This window comes from Eurosta solidaginis, chromosome 1 (assembly GCF_040869045.1).
Source record: "Eurosta solidaginis isolate ZX-2024a chromosome 1, ASM4086904v1, whole genome shotgun sequence".
Classification (NCBI taxonomy): Eukaryota; Metazoa; Arthropoda; class Insecta; order Diptera; family Tephritidae; genus Eurosta; species Eurosta solidaginis.
In genome coordinates, this window is record NC_090319.1 from 75,855 (window position 1) to 90,649 (window position 14,795).

A 14,795-nucleotide genomic window follows, 5' to 3' on the forward strand; every position below is an offset into this window, starting at 1 on the left:
AATATCTTCTGCATAGCCTTCAAAATTCAGATAGAAGGATCACCTGATTTTGGCCATAAAACTTAATTCTCACACAATGACCTTTAGCTAAAGTTTATGTCAGAACATACTTTATATAAAATTGAAATATAAACATCCGGTTCTATATTTGAATAATCACAGACATACATTGGTATTAAGCAATATATTGTCCATCCCAAAAGTTAGGAAGCAGCGAAAGCAACTAAAAATTACAAACTTTAGTAATTTACTATTTAATTTGAAATAGTGTATGTGATTTAAAAAACTAATCAGGTGAAGGGTAATCGCGAAAAACGGATTTACCTTCATTTCTTATCACTGCAAAGTTTGCCCGACTGATTCTACTTTACAGTTCTTTTCGAATCTAATTTCCCTGATATGTGTGGTTCTCCACCTGAATAAGTCCAGAGAATTGATATAAGTAGATTTTGTAGCTTTAAAAAATGATTTTTGTATCACCCGAAATACATACCATGTAGTGAGCCCACAAAAAGTTAATGCACTTGCTTAAAATTTTTTGAAGTAAGAACTCCCACAAAAACAAAATATTTCAGCTCTCAATTCTACCTTGTGTTGATTTGCATAGTTGCTCCAAGTGCGTGACCTTTTCATGAAAGAGCTTTTCTTTGCTCTTTCATAAACTCATGCACTTTCAAACGAGTAGAAATTATATGTGAGGGCTTATGGGAGTACTATAATTTTTTTTTTTTTTAATATTTGAAGTGTAAATTTGTATCTGTACCTATGATTCAGGGCAAAACCAAAGACTCTATAAATATAAGATGGGACATTGTAGAGTACTAAAGCTTTGTGGAAATTGTGGGACGGCTGTACCAGGAATTCACCATACTTTTTGCTATGCTGTCCGCCTCAACATAGCTGATTTTATAAGGCTGTTTAACTTTGTAATTTATTTTGCCTTTGGAAAAATTACCTATTTGAAAATAAGGTGGCTGAAAATATTGGCATACCAGCTTAAGTTAAACCAACAAATGAAAATCTCAGCCAAGCGATTTGTAAAAAAAAGCTAACTTGTCTATTTCTTACTTTCTCGATATAGGGTGTGTTTCGAGCTGCAGCAGCGTTACTTTTTATGACAGCGGATAACGTTCTTCAGCAACATTTGAGCAGATGTGGCAATTTCGCGCGTTCGTTGAACGAAATGTTGACCAATCTATTGATCATCTCTAGGAAATTAGCGACATTCCATCAACTAAGCAGCACTTTAGCAATACTACTGTTATTATTTGGCTGCTCAAACACACCCATATCAATTGCGCATTAAATCTAAAATATAAAACTCAAAAATGACTCTGCTTGTTATGTCCGCAACATTTATTTAGTTCAAAGTCACAACCAACAATAGTCAAAGCCATAATAATTCACACGGTCATCAATTCTTTCTCTTATTCAAAAGCTGAACTACCAGCGCTACTGTCATCAGCTCAGTGTCATCATTGCCAGTAGCGCCAATAACACACAAAAGTCGTTTCACTCAATAGCGCAAGTGAAATGTACTACGCACTCACTACTAAGTAGCGTCAAAAATTCGCTTGGAGTCATTGCGTAAATGAGCTACCATTGAGCTGGCACCACATTGGCGCTGGCGCCATGCAATTTACATCACTAAAATTGCGCGAATTCCCAGGCTCATGACTTTTTTAATCCAGATGGTGAAAACGAAGCGGGAGCAAAACGTATGGTGTATTCCTGGTGCAGCCGTACCACTTTGTGGAGAATGAACGACTCTACAATGCTCCCTCTTATTAATCTACTCTCTTTGCATATATGTACATGTGTAATACTCCTATATGGCTAGTACCAAAGAGAGTAGATTAATAAGAGGGAGCATTGTAGAGTCGTTCATTCTCCACAAAGTGGTACGGCTGCACCAGGAATACACCATACGTTTTGCTCCCGCTTCGTTTTCACCATCTGGATTAAAAAAGTCATGAGCCTGGGCATTCGCGCAATTTTAGTGATGTAAATTGCATGGCGCCAGCGCCAATGCGGTGCCAGCTCAATGGTAGCTCATTTACGCAATGACTCCAAGCGAATTTTTGACGCTACTTAGTAGTGAGTGCGTAGTACATTTCACTTGCGCTATTGAGTGAAACGACTTTTGTGTGTTATTGGCGCTACTGGCAATGATGACACTGAGCTGATGACAGTAGCGCTGGTAGTTCAGCTTTTGAATAAGAGAAAGAATTGATGACCGTGTGAATTATTATGGCTTTGACTATTGTTGGTTGTGACTTTGAACTAAATAAATGTTGCGGACATAACAAGCAGAGTCATTTTTGAGTTTTATATTTTAGATTTAATGCGCAATTGATATGGGTGTGTTTGAGCAGCCAAATAATAACAGTAGTATTGCTAAAGTGCTGCTTAGTTGATGGAATGTCGCTAATTTCCTAGAGATGATCAATAGATTGGTCAACATTTCGTTCAACGAACGCGCGAAATTGCCACATCTGCTCAAATGTTGCTGAAGAACGTTATCCGCTGTCATAAAAAGTAACGCTGCTGCAGCTCGAAACACACCCTATATCGAGAAAGTAAGAAATAGACAAGTTAGCTTTTTTTTACAAATCGCTTGGCTGAGATTTTCATTTGTTGGTTTAACTTAAGCTGGTATGCCAATATTTTTCAGCCACCTTATTTTCAAATAGGTAATTTTTCCAAAGGCAAAATAAATTACAAAGTTAAACAGCCTTATAAAATCAGCTATGTTGAGGCGGACAGCATAGCAAAAAGTATGGTGAATTCCTGGTACAGCCGTCCCACAATTTCCACAAAGCTTTAGTACTCTACAATGTCCCATCTTATATTTATAGAGTCTTTGATATCACATACTTAATTTAAGAGACATTAAGTAATACTTGTTGAGGACAAAACACTGGGTCTGGTCTCTCCATTAAACCATTTTACGAAAAAGTGAATACCTTGACGTTGCGTGCACGAAATACGCTACTCTTCAACTTAAATATTTATTCTAACTTTTCAGGTGATGAAGATCACTGTGATATATGTACATACTTTGCAAGCACTAAAATAGTTTTTGTAGTAATTCATTTTCAAACAATTGGAATACAAATTAATTTAAAGTTTTTACTAAATACATGAGGTTTTTACACCAACCATTATTTTTTTAAATTTATCAAACGCTTGAAAAGTTGTCTCAAACTCTAAGCTTTTATAGCCCTACAAATTTTTATTTCGGTTTTAGCTTATTTGTTTTGCCATCTAGCTTTTTTTCTAAAAAAGTTCTGGCAACACTGGCGTTGAGAGCTCCATTTCTCTTGAACATTGTTTGGAGCCATAGCGGAACGATACAAGGTGGCAGCATGGTGACATACCTACAAACATAAATAAAAATTTTATGTACTTTGTTTTTGTAAATTCGATGGACAAATGTCAAAATCGTACTGCGCCGTATTTTGATGTATCAAATCAAATAAAAAAAAAGCTTAAAATCAGCTGTCCCATGCTGCCATCTTGTATCGTTGCGCCATGGTTTGGAGCAACTGCACATATGTAGCTGAATGATGGGAGTGGAGCAAACAGTTTCCTTGCGAGAGTGATTTGATACGAACGTAGTAGTCGGCAAGCGGTGAACTATTTAAGAAAATCAAGTAAATAAATAACAATTTTAATAAAGTTAAAAATACAATAAAGAATGAAAATATACTAAAACAAAAAATATATAAATTTACCTATACCAACAAAGCTAAATCTTCGTGTACTTGCGTGTGGGTTTATGTGAATGTGTAGGTTCGGAATTTATGTTGATTCGTGCGGTAGGTACATGTTTAAGGTGTACCCACCAAATACGGATACCTGCTGCGTTATCGTTTCATACAGCTAGCTCCCCATTGAACTATGTTTAAATCTGAAACAGACTGCCCCACAGACAAGTTTTTTGATCACTGAGGGGAAGGCTATGCCAGTTTGTGGTCGTAGTCTTTGAGCGGGTTCAGCGGAGCAAATGGAATGAACGAGTGCAAATAAACGATAAAGCGTTGGCATACCATTATTAAACGCTGGTTCCTCCTATTTGTTTATGCACATTGATTTAATTTAATTGTGTAAGTAAAATGAAGTAAAAGAAAAAAATCGTTGTGTTGTGATGACGGAACCGAAGTGATGTACAATTGCGGGAGTATGGGCGGTGGCACGGGCCATATCTGCGTCGAATATGATGAATGTTATTGGGATTTCGTTTCAACAAAACATTCTTGTACACAACCGCATTGTGTACCATACTAATCCACAATGCTCAACCCTTAACTAACATAGTCAAGTTTACAGGAAACAAATAATTTAGCAAAAATTATTTGTCAAATAAAAGGTAATAGTCTAGTTGAGGGGTCGACTGCTAATACGCTACCAAAAATATCGAAAGAGGTGTCAAAAGACGCGTCTTGACATCAGTATTAATAATCCGAAGGCGGAAAATAAAAATATTAACGCGTTCAAAAGATATTAACGAAAAACCGAAAAAAGACCCGCGGGTACCTCCGAAACCGCGGGTCGGATCCATAGTATTTTTGCGCAGAACACCTTTCGGCGTTGGCGGCCTTCGGCCGCGCTTATAAAAAATAACCCTGGGCTACGCCATGCCACGTCCGGGTGTGTGGTTTAACCGTGGCTACCGCCACGGTGATGCACAATTTTTTTGGTGGGTACAACACAACAACAACCACATGGAAATCGCCAACTTCAACTGCAAATATCTCCGGACAGAGATAAAATTTTTCTTTTCCGCCTTCAGATTATTGTTCTCGAGGTTAATACGCGTCTTTTGACACCTCTCTCGATATTTTTGGTAGCGTATTAGCAGTCGACCCCTCAACTAGACTATTACCACGAACACGTTTAACGTTTTGCCTTTATATTGCGATTGAAAAGGATGAGAAGGCAATAAAAAAGCGCATTTTTTGTTGAAACGAAATCACCATTAAAGTGCTGTGGCAGGCCAGCATTCCACGGTGAGTACGGGTCAAATCGTACGCGTTTCTTCAGTTAATTTTTTTAACTTAAATATATTGTGTGGTACAAGTCTAAATTGAAACCTGATTGGGAAATATTCGTATATGTGCGAAAAATCCAAATTAAGCATGGCTTTTTACGGGACAGCAAAAAATCGCCGGATTTCGTGGTTACAGTAAATCAAGCAAAATTAGAGTTGGGTCATTTCGTTCTGAACTTGTTCAATTGACCGGGTCTCTCAACTGAACAAGTGAACTAGATCTTCGATTTCTGTTCTTTTTGTTCTTTTAGTTCATTTGTTCTTTTAGTTCGTTTTATCTAATGTTATTCTTTCTCTCTTCTCGTTCGCGAACATTGTAAATTCATACATACATACGCAGAAATTCACAGTGAGCACGAATGTCGATGATGACACTTACACTAAAGATATGTGTGGTCATCTTTGTGTGACACTGCTACAAAAATATATGTATGGACTATTTATGAAAAACATGTTTTATAAGAAACTAATCATTACATTTATTAAACTTGAATATATACATATATTACCTTATTTATTCATTACTCATTTAAATATACCTACACAAAGCATTGCTGCATACACACCCCCATCTATACTTGTTGGCTTTTTTCGCGGGTGCGAGCAGCATTGATCAAATTTGCTTGAAAAAAAAAGAACAGATGAACAAAAAGAACAACTTGTTCGTTCATCAGAAAAAGAACGAAAGATTCGAATCTCTGAAATGAACGAAAAAGCACAACTCTAAGCAAAATTGTGTTCAAGTGATTGATGCATGCCGACGGACGGAATCTGTACTTCTCGCATGGCGGCACGATACAAGGTGGCAGCATGGGACAGCTGATTATAAACTTTTTTATTTGATTTGGTACATCAACTTCCGGCGCAGTACGATTTTGACATTTCTCCATCGAATTTACAAAAACAAAGTACATAGAATTTTTATATATGTTTGTAGGTATGTAACCATGCTGCCACCTTGTATCGTTCCGCCATGACTTCTCGTAATCTAATCCACCCAAATCTCCTGTGCCTATTTTTCTGCCAACGTCGAAGATAAAGAACTAAAGCTTCCATTACTCATACTTAGCATAGATTTGTCTTAACTTGGCAACTCCTTATGAAAAATGTCATTGTGCCGCGGATTTTAGCCTTGATTATATGCAAAGCGGAAAAATCTACATACATTCGTAGATACTTGTTGAATAAAATAAAATTAAATTGCTATCACTCCGAGTGTATTTCTGCCATGAAGAGCTCTCAGTGAAAACGCATTTGCCTTGCAGATGCCGTCCGGAGTTGGCCTAAAACAAGCAGGTCCGGTCCCGCCAATTTAAGAAAATTTTAAAATAGAGTTCGACGCAAATTGGGAGAGAAGCTCGTCCTAAAATATCTTCGGAGGTTATCGCGTCTTTCATTTATTTTATAACCTAAATTAAATTAAAATAAATCAAATTGAATTGAACTAAAATAAAATTAAAAAAGTCAAATTATATACTCCTTAACAAATTTAAAAAAATTAAAAAATTAAATTATTGAAATAAAAATATTATTGGTAGAAGTCCAGAACAAGGGTCGCCTGCTAACACGCGTCCAAAAATATAGGGATAGGTGTCAAGAGGCGCGTATTGACCTCGGCAGAAATAACCTGAAGGCGGGTATCTGCGCTTCGAATGGGCTCTTAAAGCCGCAATAGAGGTGGATGGTTGGTGAAAGGGTGCTCAAATGGCGGATGAGGCGATACATGTGTACACAGATGGCTCCAAAGTTGTGGAGTAGGGTCTGCGGTATACTGTGCTGATCCGGAAATAAACAGATCCTACAAGCTGTCAGATCACTGTAGCGTTTTCAAGCAGAAGAATTAGCCTGTTACTAAAGCAGTGGAAACACTGGAAGAGAATAGCTTAAACTGCAGCCGTATTAATGGGAATAGATGGGAATTAAAAAGTGGAGGAACTAGCTAAGAAGCGCGCATCCCCTGAAGCTTGCCCCGTAGACGTCCTAATTAGATTGGGAGTGAGGTGCACATGATCGACCAAGCGGAAAACCGTGGGTCCAAGCGCGGGGCTGCAAAATGTCGACGATTATGTGTAGGTCTTACAACCTTAGATTAACAAAGTTGTTTCTGTCATTAAAAAGAGGGGGCTGTATACTCATGACGGGTATTCTGACTGGACACATTTTGTGCTCGTACCCTTCGCTTTCCAGGCTAAGACTCCCTCTGTTAGGAGTGTTAGTTGTCAGATCTAGAAGCAAAAAGTGGGATAGTTCCTAGAAAGCTTCTAGTATTTGCCAAGAGGACGAATATCTAAATCGTGAGCGCAGAACTCGTAAACTGCGTCAACTGGCAGCCGATGGTAACATTGGCATATTTCGTTCGAGCATACCGCCGACTTCATCGTTACAGAAAAACCCACTTTCATAAACTTTAAAAAAGGAAAGAGGGACGGATACAAATCTTTTACAGACAACCTCTTTGCTGCCCTACCTATCCCGACTGATGCCCGCCAAGGGGAGTGTACTTTCCGCAAGGTCATTGCTTCCGCCTCGGCACGTTTCATTCCCGCCTGGAGAATTCCCGAAATTCGGCCCAACTTCCCGGCGGAGGCCGCAAATTTAGCGAGAGAACGTGACCTTATAAGACAGCTCGACCCAGGCGACCCCCAAATAAGGGATATAAACCAACGCATCAGATTGCTTGTGGATGAACACAAGCGGGGGAAATGGGAGGAGCACCTAAGAGGTTGTAACCTCGCTGCCGGTGTGGGTAAACTTTGGTCCACCGTAAAGTCCCTATCGAATCCGTCTAAGCACAATGACAAAGTTTCCATCGCCTTCGGCGATAAAGTTCTGTCGGATTCGAAAAAATGCGCGAGCGCATGTAATGCATTCTGCGGTCGACAAAGATAGACGGAGGGCCAACAGACACGCACCTAAACATAAATTCAGCGCGTCACCTATTACCATCACCGCCAGAGAGGTTGAAGATGCCATTGGTCACGCTAAACCATCCAAAGCAGTGGGTCCAGACGGCATGGCCATGCCGATGCTCAAAAGCCTAGGGAAAGAGGGTTTCAAATACTTATCACATGTCTTCAACCTGTCTCTTTCCACCTCTGTCATACCCGAAAAATGGCCAAGGTGGTCCCGCTACTAAAGCCTGGGAAACCAGCTAACAGGTGAGTTGTTGTCGGGCATGGTGAGTCGTATCGTCCGATATCCCTCCTATCGCCAGTAGCAAAGACGCTTGAAGCCATTTTGCTCCCCTACTTCCAAGCAAATTTGCATCTAGCCTGTCATCAGCATGGCTTCAGAAAACTCCATAGCACCACCACCGCGCTAAATGCCGTCAGCACCCAGATAAATTGCGGTTTAATTCAAAACCGCCACCATAGAACAGTACTCGTAGCGCTAGACCTATCAAAAGCTTTTGATACGGTCAACCATGGGACGTTACTGCAAGAGCTGGAAGGGTCTACCCTTCCCCCATGTCTTAAAAGGTGGACCGCAAATTATCTGGGTGGTCGGCAGGCATCGGTGCAATTTAGAAACGAAACATCAAAACCAAGAAGAATTAAACTAGGGGTGCCACAGGGTGGTGTCCTATCACCACTTTTGTTTAATCTGATATCTCTAGTTTTTTTGCCTCGCGAAACCTGGCATTATCACCGACTAAATCTTCCGCGACCTTATTTACAACATGGACGTCCCAAATGTCGACCATTTTGAACATCCACGTCGATGGCACTACGCTACCGACTGTCCTACACCCCAAAATCTTGGGTGTGACGTTTGATCAGGATCTACATTTTGGTGAGCACGCAGCCGCAATTGTTCCGAAAATCCAGAGCCGTAATAAAATCCTCAAATCCCTTGCTGGCAGTACTTGGGGAAAAGATAAAGAAACGCTCATTACTACATACAAAGCAATTGGCCAGCCGTTTACGTGCTACGCGTCACCCATATGGTCGCCAAGCCTAAAAATTACCCACTGGAAGAAGCTACAGGCCTGCCAAAATACTGCTCTCAGAATCGCCACGGGCTGTGTTCTTATGTCCCCAGAACCCCATCTACATAATGAGGCGAGAATATGAGATGCTGACCAAACAGTTCCTGTTGAATACCTAGAAACCTGGGCATCCAAACAGACATCTGATTGATGAGCCAACACCGCCTAGGGGCTTAAGGAGTCATCTCCGTAAGCATTTTGAGGAAATACGGCACTTGAGAACCCAGCCGTATGAAGCAAAAAAACACAAGCAGGTCCTCGGTGAACTCCACAAACAGGCGTCGGACCTTTATGTCAGGAATTGCCCGGTGAATCCAGTATTCAAAGAAAAGTACCCAAAACTTGTGGAAGAGGAACGCATACTCCCCAGGGAAACGCGTGTCACTCTTGCTCAACTTCGTTCTGGATACTGTAACAGGTTAAACTCTTACCTATCCAGAATCAACCCCGACATACAAAATGTATGCCCCGCTTGTAATGTGTCCCCACATGACACCAACCATCTCTTTAATTGTAATGTGGAACCAACGCCTCTAACACCCCTTTCATTATGGTCCACCCCTGTTGAAACAGCAAGTTTCCTTGGACTCCCGTTAAAGGATATTGATGACAATTTGTGATCGGTCGCGGCTTTTAGGTAGGGCGAATCACTGCTACAACAACAACAACAACGGAGTGATTTTATAACATGGGTCCTGGTTTTTGATACTGTTTTTCAGTTTGGTCGTTAAATAAACTTCTGGCAGCACTACGTACTCTTTCAGTCTATGTGAGGTCCTAATGGACCGGCAAGTTCAACCTAACCTAACCCGAAGGCGGAAAAGAAAAATTGTATCCCTGTCCAGACGTAATTGCAGTTGAAGTTGGCAATTTTCATGTAGTTGTACACTGAAAACATTTTGTGTACAAAAGCATTTTGCACGGATTTAATTTTGCTCCCACCCCATTGGTGGACCGGCCAGGGTATCTAATATTTTATAAGTGCGGACTATGGCCGCCAATGCAGAAAGGTGGTCTGATTATATTTAAGCGATTATATTTTGTGAAATTCATTTTATTTTTATTTCATTTTACTTGTTTTATCACATTTTATTTTATTCAACTTAATTCAATTTAATTTACTTACTTACGTACTTAATTGGCGCTTAACCGTTAAAACGGTCTTATTTAGTTCAATAAATTCTTCAATAAACACGTTTTTCATTGAAGTCATTTTGCCGCTGATGCTTTTTGCATGTCTTAAGTGCCAAGAAAGGAGAGCAAATTAAAAATTTATTGTCACATTAATTATTTTAAGCTGAGATGTTAGAAAACCTTTAGTTGTTGTTGTTGTTGTAGCGATAAGGTTGCTCCCCGAAGGCTTTGGGGAGTGCTATCGATGTGATGGTTCTTTGCCGGATACAGATCCGGTACGCTCCAGTAACACAGCACCATTAAGGTGCTAGCCCGACCATCTCGTGAACGATTTATATGGCCACAATAAACCTTCAGACCATCCCTCCCTCCCCACCCCAAGTTCCATGAGGAGCTCGTGAAACATGATTCTCCGCGGATAGGTGAGGTTGACAATTGGGTTTGGAGAAGCTGTATTTTGCGCTGGCAACCAGAAGGGTTGCGCTACACAGCCCCTTGAATCTGGTATTGTAGTCACCTCTTACGACAGGCGTACCTACCGTGGGTATATTCTGACCCCCTAACCCCTGAGGGGGGGGGGGGTATCTTTAGTGTGAGTGTATGGTATATTACAAACAAAACTAAACATTTAAGTGTGAATGGTCCACCGCATTAATCATAAAAAACTCAATCTTAATTGATACCTGAATTTTCTACCAACCCTTCAGAGCTACGTTTGTGTCCCCACATGACACCAACCATCTCTTTAATTGTAATGTGGAACCAACGCCTCAAACACCCCTTTCCTTATGGTCCACCCCTGTTGAAACGGCAAGTTTCCTTGGACTCCCGTTAGAGGATACTGATGACAATTTGTGATCGGTCGCGGCTATTGGGTGGGGCGAGCATTGCTACAACAACAACAACAACAACAGCTACGTTTTGCGTTATTTGCATTAATTGAAGGCAAAAGCTCTACATACATACATTTGTAATGCAAAAATTGATTTCCATAACAGTGAGAAAAGAGGAAGGGATTGACATGCCGCTTGCTACCTGTAAGCTCTGAAAGGGATTTTCATTAGGGAAGCGGGTGTGAGATGGAGCAATCTTGAATCCTGCTACCACACAAAGCTCGTGTGACCTGAATGGGATGCGAGATGCACGAGAAGTCTGCTTTTTCTTGGAAGGGGGGACATATCTCTGGTGGTTGGACTTACTATAAGCCGGGAGGCATGCACAACAGCTGGGTGCTCCCTATAATGACTTCTGCAGGAGGTACAAAGATCAAGAAAAGATAGAAATAGTCAAGAATTTCTTTGCGATAGTCCTTGGCACAAGAGGAAGAAATCTCTGGGATCTCCCTTTTCTGACGATCTTTGTGATCTGGCTAAGGTGAAACCTAAGAAATTCCTGACGTTTGCTGAACCGACCTGTTGGCTGGGGAGAGATCCACGTGGTATGCACAACGGCTGGGTGCTCCCTATAATGACTTCTGCAGGAGCTGCAAGGACCAAGAGGAGATAGAAATAGTCAAGAATTTTCTGTGCGATTGTCCTTGGCACAAGAGTAAGAAATCTCTGGTATCTCCCTTTTTTTGACGATCTTTGTGATCTGGCTAAGGTGGAACCTAAGAAATTCCTGACGTTTGCTGAATCGACCTGTGGGCTGGGGACAGATCCGCGCGGTATGCACAACGGCTGGGTGCTCCCTATAATGTCTTCTGCAGAAGCTGCAAGGACCAAGAGGAGATAGAAATAGTCAAGCATTTTTTGTGCGATTGTCCTTGACACAAGAGGAATAAATCTCTGGTATCTCCTTTTTTTTTTTTGACGATCTTTGTGATCTGGCTAACGTGGAACATAAGAAATTCCTGACGTTTGCTGAATCGACCTATTGGCTGGGGAGAGATCCACGTGGTATCACAACGGGACCTTTATGGGCCTAAGTGCACTGGTGTTCGCACCGGTGGCCACTCTAACCTAGCGAGAAACGAAGCGCATTTCAGAAAAAGTACGCAAAGTGGCTTGTTTGGACTTTCCTTCGCTTCCCACGGCAGTCGGTTCTATATACCGGAGCGAATCGGGACTTTTCCCCCGAACAAGGGCTATCATTTCACTGTATAACCCTATTTAATTTGTGGCTTCTGCCCCACAAATTGTCATCCTCGGAGCAGCTCCGCCATCTTCTAGCAGAAATGCTGCCCAGCAGGCCACATCAACTGTTCGCTGTCGCTCGCGCCAAACGGCGCTCAAATTCCGACACACGCACTCGCGTAAGAAAGAGTAATCAACTCCTAGTCCCCCATAATATGTGCCCCGTATGCCAGCTTAGAATATTTGTGATCGTGACAACGGTCCGAAGCAGATCATGCCGTGGTCGATGCCACCATCATAGATGGTCCGGGCTTAGAAATGCCAACCGTCCGACCGACGAATCGTTGAACTCTGCTGCCAAAACGCAAGTAAACAACAAGGTATTGAACCTAACCCCGGTCCCAGGCAGTGGGATATGTCGGAAAAGGATTTACATCAGACGGTCATACTCTTGCCACTGTGTCACGTGTAAATAATGGTTGGACCGTTCGGGCTATTCTGGGTTGACACCTAACGTTCGTCGTCTCGAAATTTCAACAAAACCTTTGTGGCTCCCTGCTGTTCGCGTCCTATGACGTTTCGCGGTTGACTCTCAATCGTACCTCTGCCACCTTTGAGCAGTAACGCTGCCCAGCAGGTAAATTTCACAGCTCCCCAGATATTTCTATCGTCAGCGCAGTGCTCACAAACTGCGTTAAATGGCAACCGATGCTTACTTTAGCTGATCACCTGTCCATACTCCTTTCAATACAGCGACCTGCCAATTTTATAACCTCTGAAAAGCGGACTTTTATTAATTTCAAAAAAGCTAACTGAGAAGGCTACACAACCTTCACAAATCAATCTTTTGCTGCTCTCTCCATCCCCACTGATGTCCGGCAAGGCGAGCGTGCGTTCCGCAAAGATATCTCTTCAGCCCCTGCAGGCTTTATTCCGGCCTGTAGAATACCTGAAATCATACCGCATTTCCCGGCTGAAGCTGCAAACTTAGCATGAGAACGTGACCTGGCGAGACAATCGACCATACAGACCCCCATGTTAGGAGTATCAACTTGGATATTATGCGACTGGTAAATGAACACAAACGTACAAAATGGGAGGAGCATCTATGAAACTGAAAACTCTCTGCTGGTGCCGGTAAATTGATGCCAACCGTCAAATCCTTGTCCAATCCAACAAAACACAATGACAAAGTATCCATAGCCTTCGGCGATAGAACTGTTACGAATGTTGGCGGCACTAAGGGGTACTGCCATCTCTAGGCCGATGCTAAGCAGTGACGTGAATTCACATTAATAACTCAATCATTATGTCTACACACACGCGTGCACCCGGCGTATAAGCAACGCACAATCACATGCAGATATCTTATCTGAAATGCTCCTAAAGGTATGCAATTGTGATTGTGGAAGTGTCGCTCACACATACAAGCGCACGGGGTATGAGAGAAGCTATAAAAATTATACATCTGTAGTTGTAGCTGCGAAATTTATAACTAACTAGTAAGTTCTGGAATTAGAAAAGCCTAGAAATAACCAACAAGGACAGTATAAAAGGGCGACAACAGTGGAGGCGAAAAATCAGTTTCATTTGAGATATCAATCAGTTTGGTTGTTAAGCCAGCTAGTTGCAAAGTATAAGTGTTATTGTGAAGTGTTTTAATAAAGGCAATTTTTCCATTATTCAATATTGGAGTTATTCTGTTTACGACGTGGAAAGAACAGATGACTCAAATATTGGACGTTCACGTCGATAGTGTCACGGTACCGACTCTCAGTAACGTCACACAAAGATCTTAGGGGTATTGTTCGATAATACTCTGGCCTTCAAGGCGAATGCCACTGAAATTGTATCTAAAGTACAAGGCCGCAACAAAATCCCCAAGTCGCTTGCGGGCAGCACATGTGGAAAAGATAAAGAAAAGAAACGTTGCTAAACACGTACGAAGGAATTGACCGGCCGCACATGAGCTACGCGTCACCAGTTTGGTCGCCTAGTCTTGAAAACACATACTGAAAAAGTTTGGAGGCCTGTCTGTCCCCCGATCCCCACCTGCATAGTGAGGCCAAGGAGCTCAACATTAAAAAGCAAAACGAAATGCTGAACAGGCAGTTTTTGTTAAACTGTCACAAACCGGGACATCCTATCAAACAACTGCTAGGAGACACTAGTCACCCTGGCCCACGAAGGATTCAATTTCAATTGTAATGTTGAACCTACGCCTCTAACACCAATCTCCCTACTGTCCGCCCCAATTGACATTGCCAGTTTTCTTTGTAAAAAATTGTGTATCACAAACTTACTGTGCGTAAAAATCATAGATTTATTCAAAATAAAATTTTCAAATTTTTTTTCTCGAAAACAAAAAAAAACCAGTCTTTTAAATTTGAAGGGTAGGTTAAGAACATATTCAAGTTTCTTTCTGATTTTTTTTAAAAAGAATCGGTGCTATCCTTCGTTACTTTACACTGAAAAAAAATTTATTTTATTTTTCAATCAATTTATTTTTCAAAATTTTGAGAAAATAAAATTTTTTTTATAAACT

General features: G+C 41.3%; 1 protein-coding gene across 7 annotated transcripts in view; it reads left to right on the forward strand.

Moving 5' to 3' along the window:
- Window positions 1-3,543: 3,543 nt before the first annotated feature.
- Window positions 3,544-14,795, forward strand: part of LOC137245895 (uncharacterized) — a 152,679-nt gene continuing 141,427 nt past the window's right edge. For 3 of the 7 annotated variants that reach the window (XR_010951416.1, XM_067777090.1, XM_067777108.1), the window contains exon 1: window positions 3,595-4,109. The gene's annotated coding sequence lies outside the window, so the exon portion shown is untranslated. Of the gene's footprint in view, window positions 4,110-4,932; window positions 5,013-14,795 lie in introns of those variants that run through there. The other 4 variants (XM_067777102.1, XM_067777103.1, XM_067777114.1 and 1 more) reach the window with 4 other exon arrangements.